This window comes from Balaenoptera acutorostrata, chromosome 2 (assembly GCF_949987535.1).
Source record: "Balaenoptera acutorostrata chromosome 2, mBalAcu1.1, whole genome shotgun sequence".
Lineage (NCBI taxonomy): Eukaryota > Metazoa > Chordata > Mammalia > Artiodactyla > Balaenopteridae > Balaenoptera > Balaenoptera acutorostrata.
Genome location: NC_080065.1, coordinates 152,093,727 through 152,115,315, shown reverse-complemented (window position 1 = coordinate 152,115,315; position 21,589 = coordinate 152,093,727). Strand labels below are relative to the sequence as shown.

The 21,589-nt window shown below is 35.3% G+C and overlaps 1 long non-coding RNA gene across 1 annotated transcript in view; it reads right to left on the bottom strand.

The window, feature by feature from the left end:
- The window catches only part of LOC130706480 (uncharacterized), a 412,451-nt gene that overhangs the window by 155,686 nt on the left and 235,176 nt on the right, over positions 1-21,589 (bottom strand). The window contains exon 3 of the long non-coding RNA XR_009006708.1: positions 14,723-14,768. This is a non-coding gene — a long non-coding RNA (uncharacterized LOC130706480). The remainder of the gene's footprint in view (positions 1-14,722; positions 14,769-21,589) is intronic.

Below are 21,589 nucleotides of genomic sequence, written 5' to 3'. Positions count from 1 at the left end.
ACATGAGACTATATGTAGAGAACCCTAAAGACTCTAAAAAAAAACTGTTAGAACTAATAAACAAATTCAGTAAAGTGGCAGGATACAAAATCAATATAAATAAATAAATTCTGTTTCTATACATTAACAATAAGCCATCTGAAAAGGAAATTAAGAGAACAATCTCATTTACAATAGTATGAAAAAGAAATAAAATACTTCAGAATAAACTAACCAAGGAGGTGAAAGACTTGTACATGGAAAACTACAAGACACTGATGAAAGAAATTAAAGAAGACACAGCTAAATGGAAAGACTTCACTTGTTAATAGGCTGGGATAATTAATATTGCTAAAATATTCACACTGCCCAAAGCAATCTACAGATTCAACGTTATGCCTATCAAAATACCAATGGCATATTTTACATACATTTTAAAACTCCTAAAATGTATGTGGAACCACAAAAGACCCAGAACAGTCAAAGTGATCTTGAGAAAGAAGAAAAAGCTGGAGACACGACACTTCCTGATTTCAAAGTATATTATAAAGCTCCAGTAATGAAAACAATATGGGATTGACATAAAGACAGACATGTAGACCAATGGAACAGAATAGAGAGCCCAGAAATGATCCTATGCTTGTACGGTCAACTGATCTTTGACAAGGGTGCCAATAACACACAAAAGAGAAAAGGTAGTCTCTTCAACAAACTGGAAAACTGGATATCCACATGCATAAAACAAAATTGGAACCCTACTTTACACCATTCACAAATATCAACTCAAAATGATGAAAGACTTAAATATATGTACTGAAACTGTAAAACTTCCAGAATAAAGCATAGGGAAAAAGCTTCTTGATATTAGTCTTTACAATGATTTGTTGGATATGACACCAAAACAAAAATAGACAAGAGGGACTACACCAAACTAAACAGCTTTTGCAAAGTGAAGGAAACAATCAACAGAGTGAAAAGACAACCTACGAAATGGGAGAAAATATTTGCAAAACATATATCTGATAAGTTAATATCCAAAATATGTAAGGAACTCCTACACTCAATAGCAAAAATCAAATAACTTTATCAAAACAACCACTATTCTGGTTTCCATCAGCATAGATTTGCTTTGCCTGTTTTAGAATGTCATAGAAATGGAAGCATAGAGTACAATATAGCCTTTTGCATCTAGACTCTTTTATATAATGTTTCTGAGATTAATCCATACAGTTTGTTCCTTTTTAATTCCCAAGTAGTATGCCACTGTATAAAAATGGTATAGTTAGTTTATCTACTCTTTTCTTGTTAGACAACAGACGGAAGGACGGTTTCCAGGTTGTAGCTCTTATGAATAAATCTTCTACTCATTTCCTTATAAAAGGCTTTTGTCTACATGTCCTTTCACTTATCTTGGATAAAGTTTGAGGAACACTGGGCTATTTTACAAGAGTTAAATTTGAACATAGATGCTAATAATCATGCCTATTTTAATATTTAACCTAGGTGAATTTAATTATTATTTTCTAAGAATCTGCACTCCACACTGAAGATGGCCTCTTCTGCCAAAGGGGAACATATCTTGCCAAAGGACATAGGTATCAGCCTCATCAAGTAGCAGCTTTCCTTCCTCTGAGCTCATTCCACATAGAAGAAAATGATGGGAAAGGGCCTAGAAGTCATGCCCAGCACATTAAATGGATAATACACTCCAAACATGAGCAGAAGACAGAGTTGATTAAAATATATATCTTTGGAGCAACGGTGGAAATGTGTGTGTGTGTATGTGTGTGTGTGGTGTGTGTGTGTGTGTGGTGTGTGTGTGTGTGTGTATAATTTTGCATTTACTTATTCCGAATGTCCTGAAATTAATGTAACAATGGAAATTAAAGTATGAAGTCCAATTCGATGCTCTCACATGAATACCGTTATTAAATTTCAGTCTATAAAAAACACAGTACCACAAGTTATCCATGACATAAAAAGTACCATCATTTTTATTCCTACTTTTGTTGAAAAATACAAATATTCAATCAGACTTTCCCCCTGATCACTTTATTCAACAACCTTTGAAATAGTCTGTGACATGACCAGATAATAATTCTGAATAAAAATCTCTTTCTCAGCCTTGGTTTTCATATCAGAAGTTTGGCTGTGCAATTTGAAGGCAGAGTATATTATACATATACTTTTTCAATCAGCACTTTTCCTATTAACTTGCAAGTTAACTTTAAAATGTCAAATGTTAAGTGTTAGCTATATACTTTTATTTACACCAGGAGATGGAGCATTATCATTCTATGCATCAAAATACTTACAGGTGATACAATTTCACACGTAATATTTGTGACTAACTTGGGCTTGGTGTCTAGGGTTATAATATTGCTATTAGTGAAGATGAAGAGGAGCAATATACAATATGCAGTACAAGACAGGGGTCTCTCATTATGAAGTCAGTGCAGACTCTGTTATAGGCAATGTTGATGCAACTGAAGTAGTGTTTCAATAAATGTTGAAACTAAGCTGGGAGAACAAACTGGGAGATGATGGTAATGAACTCATTATATCATTGGTTAAACACAGGAATGGAGAAAAAGGACAAGGGTCCCAGTACATAGTAAACCAAAGGACTTTCCTGTGAGAAGATAAACTATAGTTCAGAATCCCCCATGGTTACTGACAGAATAAGAAATAATGTTCTTGACCTCGTGAAGTTAGAAGCTGTTGGTGAACAGGAAACCGGAAATCTGTTAGGTGACTACACAGTGACAGCAAATATCAACTTCTCTCCCTCCTGAACACACAGGGATAAAAACTGAAAGAAAGGTCTCACATCTTTCATTAAATTAATGGTAAAGAACTTTAATTTTTACTCAACTGACTCGCATATCTAATGTATTTTTATGGTTACTGTGATTCTAGTAGTAAATATATATTCCCATTACTAAATGTTTAGCAGTTACTCTTCAAGCTTAATATAATGAGACATAGGATGTGCATTACTTTGGCAGAGGAGGAGACAGTTACAACACAAAGTACCACTAAAACTAAATGTTCCATACGATTTATGAGGTATATGCTACTAAGTTTTACTACACCTCCACAGTTTGGGAAAAAGTACACTTTGGAAACACATAAGATAATTAGGCAATGAATAATTAAATTAGAAATCCCTGAACCTTTTTCATTTCTAAATTAAGGCTGATAATAGCTTCTTTTGCTTCTCCATTTTACAGTTCAAGAATGGGCCAAGTAATACTAACCCCTGTAGTTTAACCGCATATAGTACCTGAGCCAGTCTTGACCGAAACAGGGAATACAACAGAAGTTGAAGCAATATTCTTATGTGGATTCCAAAATCAAATCTCATTCCTCAGGCCCATGACTCGGCTCACATTTAAGTTCCTTTCAAGCAAATCAAGACCCAAAACTTAAAACTTCAACAGCAAATCTCAGCACTTACTTGTTTCCTGAAATCTCTCACTTCTGTGTCCCACTTTTACAAAACCAGCTCTGGAAACATGGAAGCCTGGTAACAAACTTGGGCTCTGAATCTGTTCCCTTCCCTAAAGGAGGATGCCACCTTGTCATTCTCTTGTTTTAAGAGTGATGTGCTGGAAAAGGCCCAAACTTGTTCTTGATTTTGTTAAATTTTTGGGAATTTTGTGAAATTTTTGCTCAACAAAGCCATCATTAAAAGTTAAATTATATAAACTTACAGTTAAACTGATCATGTGAAAAACAAAAAAAGTAAATATCCCAAACTCAACATTTCTGTATTGTTTTGTAGGGTTGCTGTAACAAATTACCGCAAGGTTCCCACAAGTTCTGAAGGCTAGAAATCTCAGATCGAGGTGTCCCCATGCTCACTCTGAAGGTCCAGGGGGGAGAATCCTTCCTTTTCCTAACTTCTGGAGATTGCTGGTAATCTTTCGTGCTCCTTGGTTTCTGGCAACATAACTCTAATCTCTGCCTCCCTCTTTACATGACCTTCTTCCCTGCTGCTCCTTATAAGAACACCAGTCATTGGATTTCGGGCCCACCCTAATCCAATATGACCTCATCTTAAACTGATTATGTCTCCAAAGATTGTATTTCCAAATAAGGTTACATTCGCAGGTACCAGAGATCTTAAAACTTCATCAAGTCTTTCCTGGGGGATACAATTCCACGATTCAACCCACAACTTCCTAATTACTTTACTACTTTTTACTATTATATTATATTCTTGGGCTTACAGCAGAAATATTTACACTACAGCAAACACTACAAAAATTGGCAAAAACTACAAATAAGGACTTGATTTACCATTTTAGTGACTGCAAATATTTTCTCTACAGGGCCAGAGAGTAAATATTTTAGGCTTTGTGCACTATATATTCTCTATAGCAACTACTTAACTCTGCTTTTATACTGTGAAAGCAGACATAGGCAATATACAAAGAAATAGGCTTAGTAGTGTTCTGATCAAACCTTATTTACAAAAACAGGGAGTAGACTAGATTTACCCTGTGGGTGATAGTGGGCTTACCCCTAGTCTAGAGTTAAGACAGTACTGCATAAAATGTTAACAATGCAGACAGACTTCAAAGTGTGTCACATCTGTAGCTGTTACATTGTTAATAGCACACAAATTGAGGCAATATTCTTTTAGTATTTGGAAGTTATTATTCAATTTGACAAAGAAATTGCCCAAGTCATTGATGAATGTGAGTAAAGTTCCAACACATGTATTTTTTGTCTTACTCACTAGTGTAAATTAGAAAATCAATATTCATGTCAGAACTACTATATTAATCAATCAGTTGCAACCGTAAGTTAGCTACAGATATCAGAGTTTGATAAAAATTAAGGGAAAAAAAGCAAAGAAAATTCTTCAAGAATCAATTGGCCATGTGGAATTTACAATAAAGAGTATTGCATATTTCATTTCTTTCTGTAAACTGTGTCCTACACATTATAAATTTTATAATAAATTTATGTATGTATATATAAGCACACTTTTTCTTTCTGGAGAGTTGGTTGTTCAACGTTTTTGCCAGTACACTATGACACAAACTCCTGAGGGTTGCAATATTCCTGCAAATGGTAGTACATATATTGGAAATGTAAGCTCTGATAGGATGGTGATATAAATCCAAAATATAAAACAAGAGTGGAGGAGCAAAAATCTTTTTCCAATCACTAAGACTGGTCAGAACTTTAACCCTCAAAAATACGTCCACTAGCACTAATGTACATGATTAGGAAAGCAGAACCCAAGAGAAAGCCTCACAAATGAATAAATCTTTATTGCTTTGATAATTAAATTTGACTTTCATTAGATTGTAATCTCTCTCTGCAATTTTTTGTAAAACAGCACCTACCCAAGAGAAGTGACATCAAGTTGCAAAGACCACCTGGATTGTACCTAAACTTGTGACATCTTTGATACATTAGCTGGCCCTAAAATAGAGGCTTGGGCCTCTTTTTTAGGGCCAGCTAGCCCTTGAACCTGGGTCGTATTTCTTATGTGCTTTTCACTGGGTATTGATTCATTTGTTTATTTAGCCTTTCTAAGTTTCATTCCTTCTTCTCTAAATAAAGATTATCAACGTACATCTGCACTATAAATATTATGAGAATTAAAGGAAGTAAAACATAGAAAGTATTCTTCAGGGACTTCCTTGGTGGCACAGTGGTTAAGAATCCACCTGCCAATGCAGGGGACACAGGTTCAAGCCCTGGTCCGGGAAGATCCCACATGCCGCAGAGCAACTAAGCCTGTGCGCACCCCAACTACTGAGCCTCCACTCTACAGCCCATGAGCCACAACTACTGAAGCTCGCATGCCACAACTACTGAATGCGCCTAGAGCCCGTGCTCCGCAACAAGAGAAGACACCACAATGAGAAGCCCGCACACTGTAATGAAGAGTAGTCCCCACTCGCCGCAACTAGAGAAAGCCCGTGTGCAGCAACGAAGACCCAACACAGCCAAAAATAAAATAAATTAATTTTTTAAAAAAAGTGTTCTTCAGATAGTAAGCGCCAAATAAATGTATGTTATAACAATCCCTCCCACTAATTCTATTACTAACATAATTATTAATTTTCCCAGTAGGCCTCAATTTTCTGATAATTCAGGAAGCCTATGTTAGGGTCCATAGCTGGATATAAATGATATTTGGAAAACAAAATATAAAGAATTTAATTTCTGTTCATTTTTCTTGTATGAGCAACAGGACTGGTCCTGGTGGTATCACACCATGGAATACCTCATGACAGAAAATGTCTTGGTCTCAAATAATTGCATCCATGTGTGCAGGCAACCTACTCTGGCTAATGTCAGTAGATGGAAATATACATTGAATTCTATCTAACCTCGATCATTGCAGGTATAATCAAGCCATTAACTAAGGAGTGGTTATGGCATGATCATTTTTACATTGTGTGACATGTTCCTGTTGTACTGCCAACAAACATAAACTTTAATCTCCACAAAGAGAGTTTCTGTAAACTGTATGTCACACTAATGCTTTTATTTTGCATGCCACTTTTCCCCAGAGAAATTCCTTTTACTGTGATTTCTTTACCACAATTGTAATTCGTTTCTGACTGACATGCTGACAAAACTATTCAATTTCTTTCTATGATTGTACAGCCATTGATTATTTCAACATATTTTTGCTCTCAAAATCTTTTTCCTTTTTAAAATGAATATTGTTCCAATTGTCTGCACAGATGACTCTGAATATACATTCAAGTTCAAGGGGGTAGTACATGTCCCCTATGTTAGGCTCGCCACATCTAATTCGAAATTTTGTATCTTGACTTTGGACAGCAGATTGAAATCGTTTCCTCATCACCAAAAATGTCCTTTAGAATTTAAAATCTATCAGAATCAATAAAGTATGGTTTTAAAGATTGATGTGGCCTGTCTGCTTACACATAATAAATAAGCAAAATACTGAGATACATATGGAATCTTAAATTCAATTTTATGTCAAATTAGACCAATCCCAAAATGGGAAATAGGGATTGATATTTTGCTAGATAGTTGGATAACAAGCTAGCTATGCTACTGCTTTTCTCTAAATATTTCTTTTTCCCTCCTACAGACATTCCACACCATGTTCTTCAAGGCCGCATTATAGTTCCCTACTCATCTTGACTCCTGATTAATTTATGAGCATCATTCTCTATACCACTTGCCTCCCTGCAGACATTCTTATTCTAACCCATCAATACTTACAGTTTCCCTTCTTGCCCAAATGAGATCGTAAAGAGTAGGGAGACATGGACTCATTCAGAATTGCTTCCTATTTGGAACAACGGATATTTCGCTTTCTCCTCACCCGTGAGGACAAGGACATTACTCACCTAAATCTGTGCACAGTTTCTAGGCATGTAATTGTTACTAAACATATATTTTGTTGACTGACAAAATTAATGAAATTGCATGAAATGTTGATTAATACTCTCCTTTCTTATTTCAATCACAATAAATAATGTTCTTGAAGAGAGCAACTTGGTTTCTATTTTACTAAGATCATTCTTCCTCACCCCTACATTTTCTTCTGGAATTGGTTCCTTTGCTGAAGTGTTACCCATTATGATCATAAACCTCAGTGCATTTCATCCACAGATGATTATTTTTTAAAGAAAAAATGAGAACTTTCAATCAGGACACCACTTCACTAATGCATTAAAATATATCCCAGTTCAGTGTTTATAGAAAAAGATGAAAGTAAAAGAAATTTAAACAGTCTTTGTTTTATAAACAGATTTAAGCCAGGTTTAATAAAACAAAGTTAATTTTATAGTAAGCCTCACTAATTAAATGGTTTAAAATTGTCTGAATTTGACTCTTTGTACTCTGATATTTTTAAATTGATGATAATTTGTCATTTGCTGTGAATCTGGCATCAACTAATGAGAAAAGTGATATTCCATCTATTACTGCCATCATTTTAGAGCTCTGAAAGGTGGACATATTTTCATGAATTCAAAAATAAAATGGTTTGTTGATTTCAACTATCCAGAGATGTTTTTGATTGTCAGGTACTCACAATTTGGTGGTAGATATATTGCTCCTTTTCTATGCATTTGAAATCTTAGTTCAAAACTACAAAGTATCCATGTGAAAAGGCAACAAACTACAGCAGACAACTGTGCCAAAGACCATTCTACAGCTGAAGAAATAAAGTATTATTGCACTAAGCTACGCCTTCCAACATTTTGCTTAGTTCTATTTAGGCTTAAAACTGTCTTCTATGTTTCAGTTTCCTTGAATGGCAAAAAAGGAGAAAAATACAAACATCCTAGATTTAGTAGCCATATATGTTACTGTCTTTCTCTTCATTGCTCCTTCATTAATATAACGTGAGATCAAGATCTGAATTTATGTTAAAAAAATATCTGGCAATCCAACCAACTTCAATGCTCTTTTCCCCAATATTCCTTTAGATTTTTTAATAGTCATCAAATTATTAGTTTATTTTGTTGTTGTTGCTATTATTTTGTTTTATCTTTCAATGCTGACTTCCCTCGAACAACCAACAAGTCTTAGCTAAATTGATAAAACTACTGCAAAACAGGTATCTTACCTTATTTTGGCCTGAAGCCAACAACATTGCAAATTATTTTCAAAATCAAGGCATAGATAACCTTGTCATTCATACTCAACAAAAGCATAAGGCGGCATCATATTTGTTGAGTCTTTAAGGTCCTGTAACTCTACTGTAAATAATGGAGATTCTGTTCTCGGAAATTGAGCAGGGAAGGCATTCCTGTAGAGTGTACCATTTCCAGACAATGTTCTCTTAATTTTTTAATGCAACTATTATTGTGATTTATAATTGCACTGAAGGTTCTCTGTAATCTTCTTCAGGATATGTTCATTGTTATTAGTGAAATCCTTAACTCCTTAGAAGGGATGTTTCATAAACCTATTTTATAATATAACACTTTCCTGAAAAAGGACGCAAACCTTACTTTTCTATGGACCACATTAACACCTGCACATTTTGAAGGCCCTTAGAGTTCTAAATAACTCTAACTCATAGGGGTGTTGAATTTGAGGGTAATTTTTGAGCCCTTGATTTAGGAAGAAATGCAGGGTACCTATTGTTTTATACGTCAAAATGCTAAACTGTTTTCTATATTAGAGAGTCCACAAGTTAAAATCTATGGTGTGATTTAAAGACATTAGTAAGAAGTTAAACTTCATTTATAATCATAATTTGATTAAAATTTCTGCTAATTAATGAGTTCTAACTGTAGAGAGTATGTCAAAATGTGTTTCTATAACTATTGCACTGGCTTGACTTAACAATGTCTAGTAGCTGTCTGGAAGAAAGCAGACATTTTACTGATAGGAAAAATGTGTTCAAACTGCACTGGAGCTCCAGCATTACAAAAGTTTTTAAATAGAGAATTCAAGAGAAGGAAAGTCTCTATTGGACTGTGTCAATAGGGTCTATTACTCAAGATACTGGAAGGAACTTGCTATAAATATGTTTCAGTCTTGTAGTGGGAATCCTGAGCATAGTGGAATAGCAGGGCTCCAGCATATGAATTATATATGCCTTTTGATAGTGTATTAACACAATAATGGCAAGATAGAATTTCAACAAATTCTTTGTCTTCCTCTTTTCCAAATTTCTCAAAAGCAGGTGTCAGTTAGAGTGAAGTTTTGAAAATAATTTCCAGTGTATCCAAAAAGTTTTGGAGGAAAGAAAAATCTAGTGCTAAGAAATACATTTAGCAAAGTTAAGTATTATTTGGAAATTAAATACTTATTTCCTTTTAATGTATTAGATTCTAGAGGTAAAACTTGAAAAAAGCTTGACTAGAAATTAGAATCTGTCACTCATCAACATTTATTCAATGTATACAAAACAAATTCAAGATAATGTGAAAGTCAACAATTGGTGGGGGGATGTGTATTGAATGACTTCTAGAATAATTTAAAGAAAATGTAAAGGGATCAAATCAAATAGTTGCTTTTGGGCACAGAAGTTTTAGAATTTTGGACCAAATCAATTATATATTTTTAAATCAAGCATGTGAGAATTATCCCTATGATAATAGAAATTAAAAAGAAGGGAAAATGAATCCAAGTGAACCAATTAAACCTTCACATCAATTATAATATTAAGGAGCCTCTCAGACACTAGTTTACATATATTCTGTTACAAGAATGTAAGAATAGGGCGAAAAAGTTATTGCAAGGTGTTTCATGCTAGAAGCAATACCATCCATTTTTATATTTGGAAGCAATTCCAATTTTACCAGAAATCAACAATGTATTCATTCCAGCTAAGTGTAAAACTACAGCACACTACTTATGCCTACTTCCTAACAAAAAGCCATTTTGGCAAAGTAAAAATGTCTAGAGGAGATGAAAAAATATCTTAGGATGAAAGAAGAGAAAAATATGAGGACATATCAGCAAATTTTGTTTTGTTTTGTTTTTAAACAGAATGAGCATTAATCATGGATTTTGAAAGGAAGTAGGAAGGGAAGTATGAAGAAATGTAGGAGAGAGGAAAAAAAAGAAAATATCAACATGAGCTATACCTTAACATCCTAAGGTTTTGTTGCCCCCTCAAATTTTCTATGAGATATGTAGGTTTAAAGAATGTGCCCTTATCTTCAGTTGATAAGCTGGGAGGCACATAAAAATGAACTATTATTTATACTAACTAGATACTTTATAAAACTGGTATTAAATTTACAAGTTGGATTAAACCACCAGGAAATGTATATTCCAGTAAAATATTAACTACATGTCTTTAGACAATAGGATGTGGACTTTAGGGCTTACCACATTAATTTCAACTGTAAAAATATCCTTCAAAAACTCTTCCTCTCATCTCCAGCCTCTAAAGTTTCTGAATTGAGATTGCACATCCTCTTAGTGTTTACTCCAGGATAACTACATGTGGTGGCCATGCCTTATTTTGACATCCCATGCTACATGATTTATAATATACTACTTAATTTACAATCTGGCTAGACTGTTGCACTGTGCAGGGATAGTCAAATGGAACATATTTCATTATCTTGGTTCCTAGAAGAACACCATGGAGAATGCAATGGGCTTAAATTGGCATTCCTCACATCATGCTAGGTTTCAAAAAGACACAGTCCACTTGTTTTTAGCTAAATCATACAAAGGATCATGCCGAAATTCACCAATACGAAATTCCTAGGCTTCCTTCATTTTTGATCAGGGAAAGGACAATCTCAATGTCAGCTTTTCACCTAATTATACATTTGAATTTACAGGATTCACTGCCCTAAAGACACTGCACCTACTGACTTTGACAACGTAACTTAAAATGAAAATCTCCTTTCTGTTCCCTAAGGTTGCGTGTTGAAAGAATTAAACAATCCTTTGCAATAGCCAACACATGGATATCATCATATACAGAGGCTGCCTCCATTGCTGGTAAAAATGAACATTTTTAGAGATACAAGATTAAGAAATCCCAATCATTGCTGCAAAAATAGAATAGAAAATTCTATCTTCAAAATGTCACAAGGTGAGATATTTAGGTCTAGCATTCATTTTTGTAAATCCTCAGGTTTTAAACTCTCTCTCTTACATAACGTTTCTTTAGGAACTATGTTTTCTTCAGATATCTCATGATTTTCCTCTCAACAAACATCACAGGGTGAAGAGATAGACAACATGTGGGTCTCTGCATGTGGTCACACCCTGTCTGATTTTCTTAGCACAGAAATTGTTTTTCCCTCTGTGGGTCCCTTTAGCAGGGATTCAAAACTTTTCTTCAAATCTCACAACATGTGACAGTGGCTACTGACATACATAATCAATACATATAACTGGTGGCATAGGGAAGGTAAGCTATGACTCTGTATTTGATGAGGTAAGGAGAAAAAAGTACATATATCATCTTAAAAGCTGCTTGCAGCATTCATCATTGAATGAGCTCATTTTGCTGGAGGAAAACAAACACCCAAGATGATAACAAATACAACAAGAGGAGGAAAGAACTACTATAAATGGGCCCAAAGAGAAGTGTGTGTTTGTTCTCTGAAATAGCAGAGGCAGATGAGAGAACAAAAGGGAGAGAAGGGAGGACCAGAGAGAGAAGGCAGGAGAGAATTCAAAACCCTACAGGCAAGGGCACCAAGAGAGATGACCCCCACTTAGGGCAACAAGAAAGCTTCTGGAGAACTTTAAAGTCTAATATAAAAAATATGTTTTTGTTAGGTAGGGCCGAACATGATACTGCTCTATTATTAGAAACTCTGCTGTAGAGATGACTGTGCTTGTATGAATGAGCTGACTTGTGGATATTCATAAAAAAAGATGAGTTTCATGTCTGCATGGACATGGTAAGGAACAGAGACTGCATGAAGATACAACATAAAAACCTTGATCCCGTTAGGGATTTGCAGAAATCTCCTTGAGAACTTTGGTATTTCACAGAACGTGGAACTGCAGTGGGGATCATACCAATTTTTCTTGGAATGCAAGTAACAGCTTGCATCTGAAAGAAGTCCAGGTGATGTCTGGACTCTGCACAGTTCCTTACTGCAAGGATTCAGGTAAAGTCCGTGAGTGGAATGATGGAAGCAGGAGACATTCAGAGGGATTGGGGACAGAGGGAACCCGGAGTCTCCTGCCATTTCCAAATGGGTATGTTGCTCCTTAGTTTCACGATATTTGGGCCATATGAGGATGTGCACTCAGTGTCGCTTTGAGTAACTATTATTTTTCCATGAGAAGGTCCAATTTAAATATTTAGCGAAAATATCTCCATTAAAAAATGTCTGTGATATGGGGGCTACCTATTTCCAAGCCCTGACATACACAGCTGAAATTCCATTCCTATAAAATTAATTAAAATGGTATATGTTTGTTCTTTTTCAGCTTATAAAAAACACAAATCCAAAATATTCAATTCCCCACTCCTTAACATATGACTCACATTTAATAGTCCAAGATTGAATTCCAGATACCACATCCACATTTCAGGAAGCAGCATGAAGTAACTTGACAACGTCAGAGACAGTGAGGTATTCTCTGAATTGTCAAAAGAACTTTCTTCTCCCCAAAGGACAAAGACATGAAGCAGCTGTCTCTTGAGGAAGGTTCCTATAAGGTCACCTGAAATTCTAAATATGTACTACTGTTCTAGACTCAGTCATGTGGTCACACTTGCTATCAAGGAGCTTTGGAAATATAGTCCTTTTCTGATTGTTTACTCACCCATCTAAAATATTTATTTTTGGAAGAAGAATATAGTATAAACTTGGAATGTTCAGGCCTGATGGAGTTCTCTACATGTTATAGTCACAAAGGGTGACTATAACACTCCCCCTTTCCCATCCATTAAAAATTCTCACTATAATGAAAGTAATCCACTAGACAAAGTGTTGTTAATTTCACTCATTCTCAATTAGTTTGTTGGTGACATGCCACAGAATGAAGTTCAAAACCATTTTTTAGACATGTGGAGATATTTCCAAAAAATTGTTTTGAATCATTAATGTTTAAGGCATATTTCAAAAATAGAGGGAAGAATAATAATCAATGTTACAGATACCCATGTACCCACCAGCTAGATTTAAGTGATATTAACATATTTCCATATAAGTTCTCTCTTTCTCGTAACAAATTTTTAGGGAACATCCCAATATGCAAAAGACTATATGGAAATGAATTGTTTGAAGATGAAGGAAGGCTCATAATTCCACTCTTTTTTTGTGCAACCCTATTTCCTCCCAAACCTCCAGTATTCTGCTGAGTATTAAACTGGCAAGATTCAATAAGGCATTGAGAACCAAAACAAGTAAGTACTATTTCTGAGTCTACTAGAATTAAGACTTCTGAATACACAAACAGGAAAAATAAGTCTAAGCTACAACCATACTTTTCTTCCTTTCCTTCCCTTCTCTCTTCTTCTCCCTTTCCTTCTTTTCCTTCCTTGATTCCTCCTCTCTTTTTCCTTTTAAAGGAGCTCTTGGTTTTATTATTTACTATATATAAAACAATATTTGTTCTGACTTTCTTATTCGTTTACATTCAGAGTGATTTCAGGAAATTTGTGATTAAAAACTTTGGCCTAAATTCTCTCTATTTGCAGATAATTCTGAATGTCTACCTATTACACACACTGAGGTAAACTATACCGCAGAAGTCATCTGTAAGAATACTATGGCTTTTGATTTTACACGATTGGTTATAATGAAGGAAATGTTTTATCATTTCATAAAGGCAAATGCATTTAAATTTCAAAGAAAAGCAAAAACTAAATGATGCTAAAATACAAAAACACAATTACATTGTAATCAACTCTAGTCTGTGACCATTTGCATCTGAACTTGAATATGAGTCACATTGAGATGCCTAGTTAGATACTGTCCTGAGAATTTAAGCACTACCTTTGCCATACCAAATTAAACGGAAAAAAAAAATACACAGAATAACTAGACTCACAATTCTAAAATAGGAATTCATCCAGAGTTTCTTTTGCCACTTTGGCAGTGATCCACCTAACAATATGGAACAGTAAGGTGGTTTGCATGCAGAAAACATGGGTCTTAAAATGTCAGGGACAAGTGGTATATTTCTGTGTAGCACAGCTATACCAAGCATTTTATTTCCCCCTGAAAGACTCAATTTGTCTAATTCATCTGAGACGTGAGCCATGGAGAGTTCCTGAATAAGTTTTATAACATGTATTCTGCACACTTCAAAAGTAAGAAATAAATATGATATGACTTACCCTGACCTCCCTTCCAGTAATTCCTGCCTTCATTCACTCTTCATTTCTAAAGAAAGAAAAAGCAAGAAGCACTTACTGTTAGTGTACCTACCAGTGATGTAATTTAATCCAGAATATAATTCTTCAAAAATTAACTGCTGATTGGCAGCTCTTTTTTTTTTTTTAATCTCTGACAAGTTGCTGAAATTGGTTCTTTTAAAACCATTTTATTGAGGTCTGATTGACACACAAAAAGCTGTACATATTTAACGTATGTATGCAACTTGATGAATTTAGAAATAAGTATGCGCTCATGAAACCATCATCACAACCTATGCCATAAGTATATCCATCACTTCCAGAAGTTTCCTCTGGAAATTGTTTTAATGTTTGCTATTACTACCATCCACTTTACCTGTTATAGACCAAATAGGTCAGTACATATCTGTTCAACAAACCTAGACTGCTCCCTTTTTTTTCAGAATCCATTTGTCTTTAGAGTTCTAGTTAAATACAGCTTTTGATCTATATTTCATTTTGGAATTAAAAAAAAAATCTTTGACTACATTGGAAAGAGAATACATGAACAAATTTTCCCTTTTCTCTTATTTACTTAGGTCAACTCCTCTCTCCCATTTACTCATATTTCTTTAATTACTGCTTATTTCTTTAATTGTTGCATCTCCAAATGTGTCTACATTAATTTAGAAGAAACAATCAGGCAGCCAAATTCAATACGTTCTAAGAAAAGTGGAATACTGGGAATTTCACAACATGAGCATATATTTTTTATCTTTCAAAATGAACAGAAGAGGAGAGGGCAAAGGAGAAATAGCTGAGTAAATATTCAGATCATACAGAGTTAATTTTAAGAATGCAAGCACGTGTAGCTGATAAATGAATTCTAGTCATCTGAAATACTTTTTAAAAATAATAATCAGGGGCTTCCCTGGTGGCGCAGTGGTTGAGAATCTGCCTGCCAATGCAGGGGACACGGGTTCGTGCCCCGGTCTGGGAGGATCCCACATGCCGCGGAGCAGCTGGGCCCGTGAGCCACAATTGCTGAGCCTGCGCGTCTGGAGCCTGTGCTCCGCAACAAGAGAGGCCGCGACAGTGAGAGGCCCGCGCACCGCGATGAAGAGTGGCCCCCACTCGCCGCAACTGGAGAAAGCCCTCGCACAGAAACGAAGACCCAACACAGTCATAAATAAATAAATAAAAGAACGTGAATTTCAAAAAAAAAAAAAAAATAATAATAATCAGACAAAAATGGTTTGATACCTAGTGCAATTTGATATAATTATGAGAAATAAGTAAAGATCAAGATTTGTTAAAACATGAGAGTCACCTCTTTTTCTAACTGCAATTTTATGGAAGTCAAAGTTGAGCACTGCCATGGGGCCCTGCGGCTAGAAAAATAACAAGTTACGGCTAGAAAACACACGTTAGCTCCTTAGCCATTGGGCAAAACTGACAATAAAATAGCAGTAAAATAAGAAGTTTGCACAACCACTTCCTTCTATCATATGCTGATGGGAAAATAACGAAAGCTGGACCAACAACTGTACCTAAGATTAAAATGCATTTACATGAAATACTTGATTCTGAGGCAATTAGGGGTTTCATTTATGGCAGCTTGTTACCAGAGTGGTACCAACAGTCCTACGTAATTAAAGGTGTCATTTCATCCCCAGACCCTTGGTGAGAAAAGTGAGAATTCACCTCATGTTTCTTGGGAACTGCAGTTTTCTAATCATTTTGAAACAGAGGGTGACTAGCTGAGTCCCCTCCCCACTCTGTAATACACAAGCAGCCTGTCTAGAAAACAGCTTCTGAGGAACCAAACATCCCCGCCCTCCATGGTAATATGTTTCATTTTGTACATCCCCGGTAATCCTGGTCAGGGTTCTTTTAAGGTGAGTTTGCTCTGAACTTTTAGAAAGATGTGTTGTTTTACATTAACACCAGAAGCGCTATACATCAAGGAAAAAAAAAAACTTCCAGTGATGGGGGCTTCACACGAATTTCTAATCTTTACAGTCCTTCAGTACTTATATTTTAAGAATGGAGGCATAATTTATTTCCGATGAAACCGAATTGCTCAGCTCTCTGCTAATAGGATCCTCAGGGCAAAAAGGGTAGAGAGAGTGGCATCATATAAAAGCAGAAAGCATCACATTTTTTTGAAATTTAAACTAGGAACAATAAATTAGTAAGTATGTTTGCCATGATTATTGCGCATTTATGATAAATTGTTCTCGTTTAGTAAATGGGACAATGAACTTGGGTGGCCCAGAGGGTTAATAACAGACTGCTTATATTGGCCTAAGAAGCATTGGTGAGCATTCTTATTTTATTAAGGAAGCCAAACAGCCATTTGCAGGTATCAGCATATAATGTGCTTTTTAAAATTTTTTTAAACATCTTTATTGAAGTATAATTGCTTTACAATAGTGTGTTAGTTTCTGCTTTATAACAAAGTGAATCAGTTATACATATACATATGTTCCCATTTCTCTTCCCTCTTGCATCTCCCTCCCTCCCACCCTCCCCATCCCACCCCTCTAGGTGGTCACAAAGCACCGAGCTGATCCCCCCGTGCCATGCGGCTGCTTCCCACTAGCTATCTATTTTACATTTGGTAGTGTACACATGTCCATGACACTCTCTCACCCCCATCGTCCTTCTGCTTTGCTCATCCTAGACTCAGTTTGAGTGGTTGCCAAATGTGTTTTCCACCTGAAAGCTGACCCTTGTAAAGACTTTTCTGTCTTTGCTACAGAACAGTAAAATTCCCATCTAGTGAAACACTTTTTTTTGAGCCCAATCATGAAGATTTATTTTTCAATCAGGCCACATAATCAAAGGAATGCTTAAATACCTTAAACTATCATTGTGGAGGAATAGAGCAGCTTTCTACAAAAGAACCATCACTAAAGCAAGGGAGGGCCATCTGTCTAATTAGCCAGTGATGAAGATCACCTTTGGTAAGCATAATACTAAAGCTGGTTTTGGTTCTTCAAAGTGTGCCTGTCCCATTATCGTTCCTTGAAAATAATGAAAGGGAAGCCACAGTAATAGAGGGCTGATGTGGATGACATGCAGTAAGGGCTCCAGGCAAGCACTGTGTTTCCTCCTGTGAAAAGTATCACCATTTATTATCCCTCATTAAAATTTAATTTTATATGGCATCTATCAAAGGTCATTTTTTTAAATTGGAATTTTGTAAGCAATGTTATTGATGGGTTAACTACTGTGAAAAAATCAAATCTTCATAGATTTATTGTTTTAAGCTATTATTAAGGAGGCACCTTCGGAAAAAAAACAAATTATTTCCCTCATAGAGAGCCAGATTGTTCTCCTTTCTAGTTAATTTAGTTTACACAATAATTTCAGTTGGTTTTTGCACTAGAAGCACCTTGGAAACCTAATTAGAAGTGAATAATCATTAGCATATAAAGGATTTAAACCTATAACTTAATTATGACAAATTTAAACCAAGACTAAGATGATAACATCTTAATAGCACTAGAATGGAAAGCAGAATTTAACACATCTTTCCTTTACATTTACTGCAATTAAAATCTATTTTTCTTCTACTGAAACTTACTTTATTATAGACCATGATTTTTTCAACTTCTGATCTAAAATGTTTTCATGTAGTTGTAAAGTTGTAATAAATGTTAATACTTATGATATCAATATTAAACAAATGCTTTATTCTCCAAAAGGAAAGAGGAAAATTTTTCTTGAGTACCAAGATTTCCAGGTACTGTGTATACATTTTATTATCTAACACATCAGAATAGACACTGAGCTCTTTTTTGCAACCAAGGAAACTGATGCTTAGGGAGATAAGTAGCATGCTAAAACCATGCAATAAGACAGTGGTAGAAGGTAAAAATTAGAATATTAATCCAGGTCTTCCTGACTCTAGTGGATTTTTCACTATATAGGCTATCTACTAAAGAAAGTGTGCTTATCTGCATTAGAACAGAGGTCAGCAAACTTTTCCTGTAAAGAGAAAAATGGTACACATTTTCTGCTTTGTGGGGCATGCAATCTCTGTAGCAACAATTCCAAGTCACTGTTGCAGCACGAAGCAGCTTTAGACAAAATATAAAGAAATGAGCCAGCTGTATCCCAATAAAACTTTATTTACAAAAATGGTCAAAGGGTCACAGTTTGCCCTACACTAAAATATAAACTATGTGAAAGGTATAAACTTTATTTTGTTCAACATTATATAACTCAATGCCTAGAAAAGTAATGATTAATTAATGATGATATTAAAAATAAAGCTAGCTAATACATGGAATTCATTATGTGCTAGTCACTTTTATATGTAATAACTCACTTACTTCTCAAAATATCTCTATAACATAGTTACTATTTTCACCCATTTTAAGAGGTATGGAAACTGATGAATGAATAATTAATATGTCATGATAACTCAGCAAGTGAGTGGTAGATCCAAGATTCAGGCTATAAAAGTACATAATACACAGTAGGAGCTCAAGAATTAATTAAATGAATAAATGGATGAGTGAATCAATATAGTTAGTCCTAGATATTTTAAGACAGAATTGTCTTGGTAATCCAGGAGATACCTCTCTTCCAAATTGTCTAGGTTTATAAAGCCAAATTTAAAAGAGAAAAAGAGAGAGAGGGAGAGGCAAATGAAGTAAAGGAGATAACATATAATAACATTCATATAAATGTAGAATTACAAATCATGTTAAGTGCTACAAAGAACTGGATAAATGTACTGACCAGTGGGATTGAGGGGTCTGGGAAGGTCTCCAAAGAAAGAATATTGAAATTAAGATTTGCAGATGAATAGGAATTATCTGGATGAAGAGTGGGGAGAACAGTATTTCAGGCTGATAACTAGCCATTGGTAAAGGTCCAGAGACAGAAATGATGATGAATCAGACCCAAAAGTGAATAATGTAGCTAGGAATGAACTGATAGGCTGGAGATAGATGTTGGCACGAATGTGTGAGTTAGATAGAGCAGGGGAGTGAGAAAATGTCAAGTGTTGGTGAAGTGAGGAAGTGAGAATTCAAGAGTACAATTTTGGACATTTTAAGTTTGAGGAACCTGAAAGAAATTCAAGTAGAGCTGTTCAGAAGGCATTGGATCCATAAACCTATCTCTCAGAGGAGAGGCATGGATAAGTGACAGGAGATGGTAAATATTAGCATTTGGATGACATTATGTCATGGGTATGGAATATCACTTAGGGAAAGTTTGTAGAGAGAGAACTTTTTGTAGAGAGAGAAGAACTTTGATATATAGGAATGTCCCATAGAGAGTGCCTCATGAAGGAGGCTGAGAAGTAGTGGTCAGAGAGGAAGGAAAAAAGCTAAGAGAATGTAGTTGGATGAAAGCTAAGAGAAGAGTGTCTTCAAGAAGGAGGCATGGCTGACTATGTCGAATGTGGCGAGATGTTAAGTAAGATGAGGACTAAGCAGTATTATTTGCAAGGTCCTACTGTACAGCACAGGGAACTATAGTCAATATCCTGTGATAAATCATAATGGAAAAGAATATGAAAAAGAATGTATATATATATATATATGTATCATTGAATCGCTTTGCTGTACAGCAGAAATTAACACAACATTGTAAATCAACTATACTTCAATAAGATAAATTAAAAAAACAGAAGTGTCCTTTGGATTTCCAATGTGGAAATCATTGATGCCCTTAACAAAGTCGTTTTGGAGTCATGGGTACAGAAATAAGACAGGAGTAGGAAGGTAATTATGGCAGTAAGGTGTAACAGCCCATATAGACAACACTTTTTTTTTTTAAAGAAAAGGGAAGCATGTGTGAAATCATAACAACACAAGGCTTAAGAAGAGGTGGACTGCAAATGAATGAAATTGAGTTGGGGTTGGTATGGACAAGGAAAATCTAAAATCCAAACAACAAATGGTTTATACTATAGAGAGTCCCTGAGATGCCTGCAAGTTGGCCCCACATAATAATTTAAGAGTAGAATGGATTACACACTCTCATGTTCTCCCACTATTTATGAGTGCAGTCAATTAAGCTTAACAACATTACACAGTAGTAGCAAAGCTATTGCATTTCCATCCTGTGGGGCTGTCAGCGTAGAGAGTCATTTTCCAACTGCCAGGGCAGAGGATTCGCTCTCTGGATAGTGATTACAATCATTTGAATGTTTATGCAGAAACTATTCCTACCCAGAGGAGAAAGTATTACAACAAGCACCATCACTGAATGATACACTGCTTCTTTTTGCATTCTTAACACTAGCATAGCTAAGCTACCAAATAAATCAGAGAAGCATACACACTCCTTAGGAATTATTTTCTTGAATTTAAATAGCTATTGATTTGTCTCTACTTCTATCTTTTCTCTCTTTAAGTTAATTTTAACCAATCACTGGATTTTACTGTTTATTCATTTATTTATTCAACAAAAATTATAAAGTACTATTTATCAGGAACAAGAAATAGCAAAATGAACAAGACATGCTCCACCTTTCATGGAACTTGTACTCTAGTGAAAGAGACAAGCTTTATACTTGTTTTGTAGCATTTTAGCAGTTTACAATTACTTGAAACTCATGGCAACCTTGAGAGGAAGACAGAATGGATACTCTTAATTTCATTTTAAAGGTAAGCTGAAAGGATTTGTGGAAGATAAATCTGAAAAGCATGATGGGAAAACATAATAGTTCTTAAAGTGTGGTCCCACAACCAGCATCAGCTGGAAACTTAGAAATACAAATGTGCTGGCCCCAAACCAGACCTTGTAAATGAGAAACTTGGGATGGGGACTAAAATCTGTTTACCAAGACCTTCAGGTGATTCTGAAGCACACTCAAGTTTGAGGAACACTGGTGTAAGAAAA